This window comes from Chiloscyllium punctatum, chromosome 8 (assembly GCF_047496795.1).
Source record: "Chiloscyllium punctatum isolate Juve2018m chromosome 8, sChiPun1.3, whole genome shotgun sequence".
Lineage (NCBI taxonomy): Eukaryota > Metazoa > Chordata > Chondrichthyes > Orectolobiformes > Hemiscylliidae > Chiloscyllium > Chiloscyllium punctatum.
In genome coordinates this window covers 46,452,771-46,468,173 of record NC_092746.1, presented here as the reverse complement: position 1 = coordinate 46,468,173, position 15,403 = coordinate 46,452,771, and the positions used below count along the sequence as shown (strand labels likewise).

Sequence of the window (15,403 nt, the reverse complement as noted above, 5' to 3'; positions counted from 1 at the left end):
CTCCTGTAAACTGTACTCCAGCAGATTGTTAGGATTTTTAGGCCATCTCTAGGAGGGAGTGGCAATGGCCCCTTGGTGCACAAGCCAGTTTGCTTTTCTCAGGCTGACTGTATTCACCCTCCAATGACTGGCTATTTACCAATGTCATTTTGGTCAGCTCAGTCATGTCAGTCAAGACTGAGACTAACAGAATGTACATTCAGAGAATCATTCAGTTTGTCAGGATTTCGGACAAGAGGACACACTTGATGGTGTGTAGTAGAAGGATGGTAAGATGTGGACTAGTAGCAGTGATGTGGCAGTGAGTCTGATTAGTTGTACGTGGAAAGCCCATCCAGAGTTAGGGAATCTAGATGACTTCTCCTCTACTTCTGTTTCTATTTCTCTCCATTCTCTTTTCCTTCCTTCACTTGCTCCTCTTCCTTCTCACCCTGGTCCTCCCAAGTTCCCAACAAGGGCCGCATGCCATTGGCTATCTCCTCGGAGAACCCAACTGTGGAAGATGCAGCAAACATCAGAAATTTGGAGACTCACTTCATTGGGTACCCTGAGTGATCCAGCCAGTGGCACCATTGTGTCAGAATATGGATGGTTTGCCCCAGAATACTGCCATGGTTTCCATTGTGTGAATGCTGACCATTTGCGATCAGTTAGCTGAGGAGAGACAGTAGTCATTATCATCAAGCAGTCAACCCTATTTTTTTCCTTTGTGGCTCAGATATGTCCAGAATGGCTGACTGATACAGGATGAAAGTGACTTTTGTGGCTGACATCAGGATAGTTGACATGCTGCTGTACACATGATTGCACACCAATTACAGGTTGAGAAGATGCAGTTGATTCACACAGTAATTACACACAGCATCACTTACATGCAGTTGATGGCACCCTGTTCCATTGTAAATCTCAGTAAGGTGGCAGTCAAATGCCCAGTCTTCCATCTCTCACTGGGTAGGGATTGAGCAAGAAAAGTTGACTAGGAGACTAAGGGAATTCTCTTTTTGTTCTTCAAGTATCATAAAATATTTTATATCCAACTGAAGAGGCAGACAATGAATGTTGCAATTTGAAATGCAAAGTCTGCAACAAGGCAGCACTTCCACAATGTTGTAATGTGTCAGTCTAGATTCTGTGCAAGCACCGAATGAGGAGGGAAGCTACAGCTTTCTAGCTCAGAGGTGAAATTCCTCCAACTGTGCCAGGGTTGGCCTACATTTTATGCCATGGTTGTATTCAATAAATGCTTTACAACAAGTACATTTATCTAAATTGTAACTGTACATCTTGCAAGTTCCATGTGTTTATGGCACATAATGAAACTTGTGAAACTTTATCAAATATAATGTTGCTAAATAAAGCCAATACTACAGTTTACCAGTTAATTTACCCTGTAATATATCGTGTGCTGATTTTGACAGAGATCGTTAAGATTTAAATCTTCAATTATATAGATCTTGAATTTTGTTAAGATGGTCACTTTGTAACACATTATCCTCCAATCTTCTATTTGTGCAATAAATTAAAAATTAATTTGTTTTTTCTTAATTATACAGTAAGTAGATAAAAAGTTTTTACATGTCTGAATAAACATTCTGCACTGTACTTATTTTTTAGGTTTGTGTCCGAAAAGAAGAAAAGAATTGCTGATAGCATGATCAGTCTTTGCCAATAGCTGATCTCTTCCCACCACCCCCCCCCCCCCTTCCCTTAATTAAATCCAGATCACACAAGTATTCTTAATTTTGAATAACTTAATAAGAAACAGACTGGGTGGCCACTTGTAAACGTGGCTCCAAACTCCAAGCTTTGATTTAAAGTAAAATTACAAGACATTTTTACTGAGTAACCAGTTATTATAGAACTCGAGTGCTGAAATCTGATCAGATTTTTCTGTTGCAACCAAGTAGTTAGAAAGAGCAATGCATTTCATGGCAGCTTCCAAACTTTAGAGTGGGAAGGAGTCTAGCCTGGCAATTGTTCAAATAAGTTTTGAATCACCAATTTGTTCACCATTTGTCATTTTCTGCACAAGTCAGTCCTGTTGGTCTGTCCTGAGAAAAGTCAAAACTCCTGACCTTATGTATGAAATGATCTTTTAAAAATTTGTAAGTTGCGATTAAGTTCCTTTGTTCAGCTGTTAGATTTTCTTTGTTTTGTTACAAACCAAATAATTTCGAATAATATATTTTGTTGTTTTTCTGACTTTTCTATCTCTTTAGAGTGTTGGTTGCTGGGAGAACTCCGGCTCAGAGTTTATGATCTGGAATCTGAGCTTCAAACACTGCAGCACATCCGGGAGGGGGAGAGTTACCTGGACGCTTTGCTTCAGGAGGCAGTCACACCTGGGAGATTAAGTAATTCACATTCAGCTAGTGATCAGGCCCATCAGAGTGTGACTGTAAGTGAGGCAGGTAGGGGGAATCTGAGTTCAGGAGTGTAGGAGCCTCAGCCCTTGACCTTGTCCAACAGGTACAAGATTCTTGCTCCCTGTTCGGATGAGGAAAAGGGCTCTGGACAGGATGAGCCAACTGACCAAGGCACCATGGTGCAGAAGGCCATTCAAGAGGGGGGAGTTAATAGACAAGTAGTGGTTATAGGGGATTCTATAATTAGGGGGACAGATAGTATCCTTTGCAAGCCGATCGGGAGTCTCGCATGGTGTGTTGACTGCCCGATGCCAGGGTGCGGGACATCTCCGGCCGGCTTGAAAGGATATTGGAGCGGGAGGGGGAGGATCCAGTGGTTTGGTCCACTTTGGGACTAACAACGTAGGCAAAGCTAGGGTGGAGGACCTGTTTGGGGATTACGAAGCAATCGGCAGGAAATTGAAGCACAGGTCCTCAAGGGTCATAATCTCCGGATTACTGCCTGAGTCATGTGCCAATTGGCATAGGGACAAGAAAATTAGGCAAGTAAACACGTGGCTAAGGGATTGGTGTGGGAAAGAGGGATTCCACTTCATGAGGCATTGGCATCAGTTTTGGAACAGGGGGATCTGTACCGTTGGGACGGTTTCCACCTGAACCGATCAGGTACCAATGTTCTAGCGAAGAGGATAAATAGGGTGGTCAGTAGGACTTTAAACTTCTGAGTTGGGGGGAAAGGAAAGTGAAAGCGACAGGGAGTATGACATTAAATGGAAAGATAAGCAACAGGATAGCATGTGTCCAGGCGGATTTAAAATTGAGGCAGACTGGGAATGCAGAAAAAAGCAAGGATAACTTAGGACATCATATGACTTCCAATATCTCTAATGATAAGAAAGTTAGCATTAAGGCACTTTACTTGAATGCTCGTAGCATTCATAACAAAGCAGATGAACTGATGGCACAGATCATAGTGAATGATTATGATGTGGTAGGCATCACAGAGACTTGGTTACAGGGGGGTCAGGACTGGCAGTTAAACCTCCAAGGATTTTCAACTTATCGAAAAGACAGGGAGGTGGGCAGAGGGGGTGGAGTTGCCTTGTTAGCTAAGAACAAAATTAAATCTATGGCACTGAATGACATAGCGTCAGATGATGTGGAGTCTGTGTGGATGGAATTGAGGAACCACAAAGGCAAAAAAACCATAATTGGAGTTGTGTACAGACCTCCTAACAGTGGTCAGGACCAGGGATACAACATGTGCCGGGAAATAGAGAAGGCATGTCAGAAAGGCAAGGTCACAGTGATCATGGGAGACTTCAATATGCAGGTGGACTGGGTAAATAATGTTGCCAGTGGATCCAAAGAAAGGGAATTCATGGAATGCTTACAGGATGGTTTTTTGGAACAGCTTGTCATGGAGCCCACAAGGGAGCAAGCTATTCTGGACCTAGTGCTTTGCAATGAACCAGACTTTATAAAAGATCTTAAAGTAAGGGAACCCTTAGGAAGCAGCGATCATAATATGGTAGAGTTCAGTCTGGAGTTTGAAAGAGAGAAGGCAAAATCGGATGTAATGGTGTTACAGTTAAATAAAGGTAATTATGAGGGCATGAGAGAGGAACTGACAAAAATAGACTGGAAGCAGAGGCTAGCGGGGAAGACAGTACAGCAAAAATGGCAGGAGTTTGTGGGTATAATTGAGGACACTCTACAGAGGTTCATCCCCAAGAAAAGAAAGATTATCCAGGGAGGGATTAGACAGCCATAGCTGACAAAGGAAGTCAGGAAATGTATTAAAGAAGTCAGGAAATATATTAAAGAAAAAGAGAGATCCTATAAAGTGGCCAAGAGCAGTGGGAAATCAGAAGATTGGGAAGGCTACAAAAACAAACAGAGGATAACAAAGAGAGTAATAAGAAAGGAGAGGATCAAATATGAAGGTAGGCTAGCCAGTAATATTAGAAATGATAGTAAAAGTTTCTTTCAATACATAAGAAACAAACGACAGGTAAAAGTAGACATTGGGCCACTTCAAACTGATGCTGGAAGCCTAGTGATGGGAGATAAGGAAATAGCAGGAGAACTTAACAAGTACTTTGCGTCAGTTTTCACAGTGGAAGACATTAGTAATATCTCAACAATTAAAGGGAGTCAGGGGGCTGAGTTGAGTATGGTTGCCATTACAAAAGAGATAGTGCTAGAAAAACTAAAAATTGATAAATCTCCTGGCCCCAATGGGATACATCCTAGAGTTCTGAGAGAGGTGGCTGAGGAAATAGCGGAGGCATTGGTTGAGATCTTTCAAGAGTCACTGGAGTCAGGGAAAGTCCCAGATGATTGGAAGATCGCTGTTGTAACCCCCTTGTTCAAGAAAGGATCAAGACAAAAGATGGAAAATTATAGGCCAATTAGCCTAACCTCGTTTGTTGGTAAAATTCTAGAATCCATCATTAAGGATGAGGTTTCTAAATTCTTAGAAGAGCAGAGTCTGATTAGAACTAGTCGACATGGATTTAGTAAGGGGAGATCATGCCTGACAAACCTGTTGGTATTCTTTGAAGAGGTGACAAGTAGGTTAGACCAGGGAAACCCAGTGGATGTGGTCTATCTAGACTTCCAAAAGGCCTTTGATAAGGTGCCACACAGGAGGCTGCTGAGCAAGGTGAGGGCCCATGGTGTTCGAGGTGAGCTACTGGGATGGATTGAGGATTGGCTGTCTGACAGAAGGCAGAGAGTTGGGATAAAAGGTTCTTTTTCGGAATGGCAGCCAGTGACGAGCGGTGTCCCGCAGGGTTCAGCGTTGGGGCCACAGCTGTTCGCATTATATATTAATGATCTGGATGAAGGGACTGGGGGCATTCTAGCGAAGTTTGCACATAATACAAAGTTAGGTGGACAGGCAGGTAGTACTGAGGAAGTGGGGAGGCTAGAGAAGGATCTAGACAGTTTGGGAGAGTGGTCCAGGAAATGGCTGATGGAATTCAACGTGAACAAATGCGAGGTCTTGCACTTTGGCAAAAAGAATAAAAGCACAGACTACTTTCTAAACGGTGAGAAAATTCGTAAAGCCAAAGTACAATGGAATCTGGGAGTGCTAGTCGAGGATTCTCTAAAGGTCAACATGCAGGTTGAGTCCATGATTAAGAAAGCGAATGCAATGTTGTCACTTATCTCAAGAGGGTTGGAATATAAAAGCACCGTTGTGCTACTGAGACTTTATAAAGCTCTGGTTAGGCCCCATTTGGAGTACTGTGTCCAGTTTTGGTCCCCACACCTCAGGAAGGACATACTGGCACTGGAACGTGTCCAGCGGAGATTCACGCGGATGATCCCTGGAATGGTTGGTCTAACATATGAGGAACGGCTGAGGATCCTGGGATTGTATTCATTGGAGTTTAGAAGATTAAGGGGAGACTTAATAGAGACGTACAAGATAATACATGGCTTGGAAAGGGTGGACGCTAGGAAATTGTTTCTGTTAGGTGAGGAGACTAGGACCCGTGGGCACAGCCTTAGAATTAGAGGGGGTAAATTCAGAACAGAAATGCGGAGACATTTCTTCAGCCAGAGAGTGGTGGGCCTGTGGAATTCATTGCCGCAGAGTGCAGTGGAGGCTGGGACGCTAAATGTCTTCAAGGCAGAGATTGATAGATTCTTGTTGTCTCGAGGAATTAAGGGCTATGGGGAGAATGCGGGTAAGTGGTGTTGAAATGCCCATCAGCCATGATTGAATGGCGGAGTGGACTTGATGGGCCGAATGGCCTTACTTCCACTCCTATGTCTTACGGTCTTATTTATGCAACATGGAAATCCACATCGACCAAATATCCAAAACTGATTAGTGGGGTAGCACGGTGGCTCAGTGGTTAGCACTGCTGCCTCACAGCGCTAGGGACCTGGGTTCAACTCCCCCCTCAGGCAAGTGTCTGAGTGGAGTTTGCACATTCTCCCCGTGTCTGCGTGGGTTTCCTCTGGGTACTCTGGTTTCCTCCCACAGTCCAAAGATGTGCAGGTTAGGTGAATTGACCGTGCTAAATTGCCCATAGTGTTAGGTGCATTAGTCAGGGGTTAATGTATGGGAATGGGTTTGGGTGGGTTGCTCTTCAGAGGGTCAGTGTGGACTTTTTGGGCCAAAGGGCCTGTTTCCACACTGTAGGGAATCTAATCTACTTGCCAGCATTTATCCTATATCCCTCTAAACCTCCTATTCATGTACAAATTCACATGCTTTTTAAATGTAGTAATTGTATCAGTTTCCACCACACTCTCTGGCAGCTCATCCCATACACGCACCACCCTCTGCATGAAAAATTTCCCCTCCAGGACCCTTTTAAATCTTTCCCCTCTTCCCTTAAACCTATGCCATCTAATTTTGGACCCCCCCCACCCGAGGAAAGGAATCTTGGCTATTCACCCTAACCTTGCCCCTCCTGATTTTATAACCCTGAATAAGATCATCCCTCAGCCTCTGATGCTCTCGGCAAAATAGCCTCAGCCTATTCAGTGTCTCCCTACAGCTCAAACCCTTCAATCCTGGCAACATCCTTGTGCATCTTTTCTGAACCTTTCAAGTTTAGAAACATCTTTCCTATAGAAGGGTGACCAGAATTGTATGCAGTATTCTAAAAGTGGCCTCACCAATGTCCTGTACAGCTACGACATGATGTCCCATCTCCTATACTCAATGTACTGACCAATTGTTCCAAACACCTTCTTCACCACCCTATCTACCTGCGACTCCACTTTCAAGGAACTGTGCACCTCCAACTTTAAGAGTCACATATTCCTATCTCAGGCTTGTGGACCTGGAAATTGGCCTAACTGTGTTCTAGGGACCAAAAATGTCAGGGCAAGTCCTCAAAATATTAGATGGATTTGTGTATATTTATGAAGAATTTGGGAAGTGTAGCTTTGTACCTCATTCAGGCGGTCACCTCCCTTCCCTGACAACAATACTTGCTGCTCATTGGCTGGTCATCCCAAGGAAGTGGAATTGAGAAGAGAGACCTATGTTTTCAATATGTTTCTGCCCTGTTCATCCCATTTCTTGCATGGCTTGCATCAGGAATGTGGCAAAGACCTTCGGTAAATGGTATTTATAGTCATAGCGTTAGGGATTGAGTAATTGACTAAGCTTCCAATTTGCCCTTCATTTATCTTCTGATTTAGATCTTAGCCTCAGCTAAGGTTTACCAAGATGGTACTGTGGCCACCTGCGCTCCTGTATTTTCTCAGGTATCTGAAGTTGTGCTGTCAGATCATTAACAGATTCTTACTTGACTGCAGGAATCCCACAGGACCAGCTTCTGGGTAGCAGACTAACTAAGAAAACTCTTGCCCAGTTGGAAAGCCACTGCTGGAAGGATAATTTAAATTTGCATCATTGTAGGATGGAAGCCCGTTCACTATTATACAAAAGCAGCAGCATAATTGTACCTGAAATATTAGCTTTATATTACAACAAGACACTTTGTTATTCCACACAAAGTGACTTGGAAGCAGCAAACTGACGTGGAGCATGTATAGAAACAAAATCCACTAATATTTGACCAAACAGAAGAGAAAATCTAGCAGTGTAAAAAAACTCTTATTGCTGGAATAAAGCAGAGACAGAGCAGCCCCCACAAACCCTTGGGAAAGCTGGAAAAACACTGATGTTCTCTTCCGGCGTGTGTTGAGAATTGTTGAGGCAGCTGTGCTGGGGGAGGGAAGCCAAGTCTTTTTTCAAGCCTCAGACTTGGCATTAAAGGCACAGAGGAAGAAAGCAACTTTTCCCAAATGCTTGGTTAGTACAGTGAGTTTAGGTGAGTACTGCTGTAAAATTTTCAGCACATCTGTTTCTCACTTCAAGATTTAGAGTCAGCCAATTGGATAATAAACCCACACTTCATTGCATTTTAGAAGAACTTTTCAACTTTTTTATTCCCGAAGCCATGTTGGAGCTAGTTTTTCGATGATTTAATATACAGGGAACAGTAATGCAATGAGCAATAAACAAGAGAATATCAGTGAAAACCTATAATGACAGGTCCTCACTCCATTATAATTACCCAAAGTTTTCCCCTAAGTAAGAATATGGGCTGTTTAGATCTGGAATTAGTGCACTCCAGAACAGTCTGTTTCAATTGCTCGGTATTGTTAGCCTATATTTCATTTTCCTGTTCCACCACTAATTTACTGCCCATTGGAGGGATGTCCAGGTCAAGAAGGTTTTAATGCTTACGCTAGCACTCTCCAATCCGCTGATTGGATAGCTGGAAGCACAAGTCTAAAAGGAAGTCCATTTTCCTTCTTTACAGTCACACTGGTCAAGATTTGGCTAGATATCTTCTACCATTTATGCAGCAGCCATTGCTACTGCTGTAGTACATACAGGCCCACAGTAACAGCAAGGTTATCGTCCTCCCTCCTTTTCCAGAAGGTAAAGGGATTTGTGCCAGAGGTGTAACTGGGCCATGAAAATGGCCAACTTCAAAGCTGCAAGTTCAGTCTATGCCCTGTCTTTGCTGAGAAAAACCTTTAGTATGTCCTTCAACAAGTATTAAGGTGCTAAATTATATATTTGCATGTGAAACATAAATATATACATTTATTATTTCTGCCATCATAACTTAATGGAAATATTGTCTATGCATGAATTTGTGGTTTCTGACTATTTTCCACCAAAGGAGTCTCTCTTACAATATTCCCAAACTGAGTTTTCAACAACCAAACCAGGAATAATGTATAGTCTCTGGTGTTGGAGTAATGGATGGGCCTGATAGTCAAAACCTGATGTGGTATTGTTAAGCGCTGTTCATATAACAGGTAGGAAGTTTGTCGGAATTTTAGAATGGAGATCCTAGCCTTAAAAATCCATTCTTTAGTCCACAGTAGTAGTTTTGGTAGGAGACCAGCAGGACCTCCGTGGAAACATAGCAAAATTAATCTCTAGTTATTTTTCATCACTTGACTGCTGTGGTTCAAGTTGGCTACTCACCACCATCTTCTCAAGGAGAGCGAGGGATGAGCAAAAAATTCTGGCCCAGCCAGCGACACCCATATCCCAATAATGATTCTTATTTTAAAAATTGCCGATTTGGATTCGTCAATCTCCCACTGGGAGATTGTTTGAATTACAAGAGAATTTCAAGACTCCATTATTTAAAGTTGAAGTAGCATATGAGAAGCAAGATTTCAGAAAATGCCTCCTCGGATCTTAATCCTCATCTCAGAGATGTTAACCCTGTGAGTTATATTTAACTCACTAAGGGCATTTTCATGCAAATTATTGAAAGATCCTTGTTTAGGGACTTATTTTTCAAAATCGGAATATAACAGAGGCAAAGTGTTCTCTCAAAGAAAGTCAAGAGTTTAGATGGAAAGAAATGGGTGGAGCATAAAACAGGGCTAAAAATTCAGCATCATCCAGTTTGTGCTGAACCCAGGACCCATTTCACCACCCCCTCCCGCCTCCCCGAGGTCCACTGGGCTCAGAAAAAAAACACAGTACAGAGTTAGGATAGGAAATGGGAGGGGCATTCTATCAAAGTCTCAGCCAAACCATACAACGTGGCTCTTATTGTATCCGAATGTGCCATTAAAATTGCATTGACAATAAGAATCAGTCTGAATGCTGGTTGAGCTGGCATTTTTGTGTATGTATTCCAAGCAAAATGACCAGTTCTGTGACAGTTTTAAATGATTGTGATCGCAGTGTGGGATTAAATAAGTAACACTTTAAAACTCCAAACACAGATGAAAGATGAAGGGGGAGTGGCAGTGCTGAGTTGGAAACCTGTCGAGGAGTAGGGGGGAAGTGGGTGGGATTTGGGGGTTGGTGGGGGGGGGGGGGGATGGGGGGAACGCAGGGAGCGGGGGTGACCTTAGCAGATGTTCAGCACCAATCCTGCAGAAATGATAAACATTTTTCAAGCATTTTCCCGCAGACCTGATTGGCAGAGATGTTTCTAACGAGTAGTAACAACTCGACTTTTTAGACTGTGCTGACGACAAATATGGTCACTTTTCTCATCGCAGTCACAAGCAGGGATCATGGATGTTAGGTCTTGCTGCTGTGTTACTGAGATATTAATTGAATGCTTTTGATGGAAATTTTTCTTTTAAAAAAAGGTATGGTCGAATTGCTAACTTGAACCAAAACTTTGGTGGTTTCCATAGAAAACAACTGCCACGAATGCAGTGAACATATCTCCACATTTAGTAACATGAGCCCAGTCTCACTGCCAGTAAAATACAGATTCTGACATATGGAACTGATTATCAATGTGAGCCCAACCTGCAGTTCTCCTAAAACTGTCTCTGCTGCGGTGGGAAAGAGCTATTTGCAGCATTGTTGCGCTGATTCTGAAACTGGGGGAGCAATGAATAATATTAATATTTGAATTAAGTTTTGCTGACGTTGGAGAGGTTGAGTTAAAGATTGTTGAAAATAAAGGTAGTGGTTCGGAATAACTTCGCCCCACCTCACAACCTTCTCCAGATTACTGGATCAGGAGAGAAATTTTCAGTGGAAGAAACTGCTCCAAATAAAATTTCACTTTATTTTAGAAATATTTTCACAATTTCCATTTCTGCCATTCCATGTGCTAATATTAGCAAAGCAGTGTAAAGATTTACATTTAGGATTTTTTTGTGAAGCATATACAAGTAAAGGGATACAGGAGTCCAGTGAAAAGTGTACAAATTGCCACTCCCAGTGCCATCTTAGGTACAAAGGTAGCCAGGTACAAAATCTGAGGTACAGAAATAGAAAACTAAAGAGATAAGTTAAAAAGTTAATTGCTACAATTCTAATTAGTATAAAATAGAAAAATAATGAAATAAAGTGAAAAGTTAAACATTACAGTCCTTTCTTAAGCCCGCAGTTGCATCAGACTGGGCTTCCTCCATGAGGGCTTTCTGTCACCTTGTGTTGAGCAAGGCTTGCCAACTGCTATGATGCTGACCGCTATTTCTCCATCATCACCATCTGGGCTCTCGTTGGGTCTCAGCCATTGCCATGCTCTGTCACTGTTCCTGCCTCCATGACTGAGACCTCTCCAGAGGGTAAGTTAAAAAAAACTAAAAAAGGGAGAAAAATATTAGAAAAGAAGGCAAAAGAGAGAAAAGTGGACAGAATAGATGAGACCCAGGCTCAAAGCCCTGACGCTGCCCACTCAGCCGCCGCCAACTTATAATTATTTTAGGCTGTGGTAAAGGAACGGTACTTAGCTGTAGAATTGTTTGGAAATAGCAGAATGAAGCAATTTCTCATTTTAATTCATAAATATTTTAAGGGGATTCGCAGCAGGCAGGTATAGTTCTTGTCAAAAAGAAACAAAGAATGTTTGCCACCCAAATAATAAATATATTTGTTAATAACATGCATCAATTTGTCTTAAAATTATCAGTATTTTTCAGGATCAATATATTTTAAGTTGTTTTCAAAAAGAAGTACACACAATCCACAGAAAGTGATAAATATTGTACCAACATCTACCATCTCTCCCTCACCCATTGGCTTAAATTCAGTTAAAACCAATGGCCTGAGTTCCAGAACCTTACTTTCTAAGTTCCTCCCTACCCCAGTTTTGGAAATGCACCACATACCTAATGCCTGCGGTGGGGACGATTCAGAATCTTCATAATTTTCTGTCACAACCAGTGCAAACCTAGGAAGTTACCACCTGGAATTACACAGTCCCCTAGTCCTCTCCGGATTCTTAACTATTGGCCCAGGATTACTTACAGACTATCAGGTCCAAAGGGGTTCAAAGGTAGGTCCATCTAATGTCTTTCACCACCCTCTGTTTGGGCTCCAACAGGCCTAACAAATAAAAATGACGGTGAAAGATAGGAACATAGGCCGCGATTTCAATTACAGCCAGATTCCATCCAACCAACTTTTAGATTTTATTGTCACATGTTCTCAAGTACATACGTACAGTGAAAAGTCTACAATGTTAGCCTTTCCCGGCACCCTCTTAGGTACAAAGGTACCCAGGTACAAAATCTTAGGTACAACTTACGTTTCCAAGAAACAATTAATATCACAGGTCAACATAAAGACAGCGCAGACCCACTTTTGTAGCATTTGCACCTCCTTTTTAGAAACATTGAGGTGGACTTTACACGGAGATTGGGCTCTCCACACAGCAGTGGGAATTTAGTGCACAACGATTCCCCACCTCTGCTTAGCTGGCTAACCCCATTTGTCGAGAGAAGGTGCTGGAAAAGCACAGCAAATCAGGCAGCATCTGAGGAGCAGGAGAATCGATGGTTCGGGCATAAGCGCTTCATCACGAATGACACTTGTGGGCCAGGAGGGCTGAGAGATAAATGGGAGGGGTGGTGGGGGCTGGGAGAATATAGCTGGGAACGTGCTAGGTAGATGAAGGTGGGGGTAAAGGTGACAGGTTGGAGAGGAGGGTGGAGTGGATAGATGGGAAAGTCGATGGACAGGTCAAGACGGTAAAGCTGAATTGGAGGCTTAGGGCTGGGATAAATTGGGGGGAGGGGAAATGAGGAAACTGGTGAAGTTCACGTAGTTGCAGGGTCCCAAGGTGGAAGATGAGGCATTCTTCCTCCAGACATTGGGTAGTTAGGGTTTGGCAATGGAGGAGGCCCAGGACTTGCATATCCTTGGTGGAGTGGGTGGACGGCTTAAAGTGTTCGGCCACAGGGTGGTCAGTTTGGTTGGTGCAGGTGTGCCAGAGATGTTCCTGAAACAATCCACAAGTTCGCGTCCTATCTCCCCGATGTAGAGAAGACCACATCAGGTGCAAGGGGTACAGTAGACAACATGTGTGGAAGTACAGGTAAAGTTCTGTCAGATGTGGAAGGATCTTTTGGGGCCTTGGATGGAGGTGAGGGGGGGGTGTGGGTGCTTTTGCACTTCTTGCGCTGGCAGGGGAAGATGCCAGGAGTGGGGTGTGGGGACGGTGTTCTGACAAGGGATTCACGGAGGGAATGGTCTCTCCAAAACGCTGACACAGGTGAGGAGGGAAATATATCCCTCGTAGTGGAGTCTGTTTATGGGTGGTTGAAGTGACGGAGGATGATGTAATGTATCTGGAGGTTGGTGGGGTGGAAGATGAGAACCAGGGGTGTTCTGTCTTTGTTGTGATTGGAGGCGCCCTTCACCTCCTCTAAGACTTTCATTTAGGGATATCCATTCCCTGTACATATCTACACATCTATCCGCGATGATGAAGGTCTCCAAGCCCTCCGTTTTTTCCTCTCATGCCAACTCAACAGTACCCTTCCACTGACATCTCCAATTGGGATGGTGCATTAATCAGTGTATTCCCCATGTCAATAACTTTAGCAAACAGAGACCATTTGTCCATAAATCAGGACTCTTCTGTTGTGCAGCATAGATATTGATTTTCTTCTTTATTTGATGTTTTTCAAAACGTCTTGATGAGTGAAAGATGACAAGCTTTGACAAAATGGATCTTTGTTCAACAATGCTCAAGTTCTGTATTATCAGACGACTACAGAATTTGACCTGATTCTTATTATAATTATTGACTTGATATGCTTTTTTTTGTCTTCACCATAATCTCCATCTCCCTTATTATCCAGGAGCCTTAATTTTGGTTCCGCTGACTTTCACTTTGTTGTAATATATTTAACCTGTAGCTGAAATAGCTTCACTTAAAGACCACCCATTGATCCATTACATTTTCTCTGTCCAATTTTGGTTTCATTCTGTCCTGACTCCTTTCATCACATTGAAGTTACCCCTTTTCCAAACTTGACATTACATTGTTTCAGTGGTCCTTTTTCTTCTCCATTACTGATCTAAACTTTACAATATGATGTTTTTTGGAAAAAGACATATATTCCTGGTTGGTTCATCTTTGGCATGCATGATGGATTCAGCTATAATGGTCAGTTATGGTCTGTATCCAAGTTACCCTGAAAGCTGTTAAAGTTTAAAACATGTTGAAAGAGGGGTTCCAAACAATAACAAAGAAATAAACCAAATATAGAATGTTCCAGATAGAATATAAAGGTGAGAAAATACCATTTAATTTTCATTCCTTAAGGAATTAAGGGCTATGGGGAGAGTGCTGGTAAGTGGCTTTGAAATGGCCATTAGCCATAATCGAATGCAGAGTGGACTTGATGGGCCGAATGGCCTTACTTCCACTCCTATGTCTTATGGTCTTAATTTTGACATTCACATGGCAGTAGAATTTGGAGGAGAAAATAAACAGTAGGAATATATTGTTGACTTTGTTTTCTGGATTATTGTTTGGAAATTTATATTCAAATATCAAATTTGGAAATGTGGGCAATTCCTCTTTCAGAGGGCAAGTGAGTTTTTAAAAGTATCAGTTTGTGTTTGTTCTTCGGTCTGATAAAGTTCAATATGGTGTTTACATACGTGGAATAAAGTTCCATGAGTTTTTTCCAGCTGCCACTAGAGGCTTGTTGAAGTGAACCTCTCTTACACTGTGGTTAACTCTTATTTGAGTTTTCATCAAATTCAAGTATAGAATTGGAAATATTTAACCATTTTCTGAAGAAATGTGTGGCACAGACCAGAAATTGATCAGCTACAGTCCAGAGTTCATGGAAGTTTTGAGAAGCTAATTTAAGTTTGCAATAATGGCTTTGTTTTTGATAAAAAGATATAATACTTATGCAGTATTTGCTGCAATAAGCGTTAGTCAAGTCTGTCTCTGACTCCAAGCATAATGTAAATTACAAGTGTAGTTTGAAATTAAAATATAACTTAACCAAGGAACAAAACATGGTTTGCCTGAACCATGTCATGTGAAATATATATTTTTAAATTTAATTTTCACCTGGAACTTAACAACTCAGCCATTCGCTGTTTACAGTAAGTTTAATTATTATATACATTGCAGGATAACAAACGTCCACATTAAGGATATTTTGCACTCAAAAATGAAGCTCCAACTTCAATATAATCCAATTCTGATAAAAAGGACCATTTTAAAAATCTGTGCTGTGTTTGGAATAATTTACTCTTACTGAGTATTTCAGTTGGAATGAAATCGTTGCTCCTGAATTAA

The 15,403-nt window shown here is 42.0% G+C and overlaps 2 long non-coding RNA genes across 2 annotated transcripts in view; one reads left to right on the top strand and one right to left on the bottom strand.

Annotated features, from left to right (window-relative positions):
* The window catches only part of LOC140480520 (uncharacterized), a 71,501-nt gene that overhangs the window by 39,799 nt on the left and 16,299 nt on the right, over window positions 1-15,403 (top strand). The gene's annotated exons all lie outside the window — the stretch shown is intronic.
* The window catches only part of LOC140480521 (uncharacterized), a 138,205-nt gene continuing 133,755 nt past the window's right edge, over window positions 10,954-15,403 (bottom strand). Inside the window, exons 2-3 of the long non-coding RNA XR_011961331.1 lie at window positions 12,103-12,180; window positions 10,954-11,435 (exon numbers count right to left, since the gene is read on the bottom strand). This is a non-coding gene — a long non-coding RNA (uncharacterized lncRNA). The remainder of the gene's footprint in view (window positions 11,436-12,102; window positions 12,181-15,403) is intronic.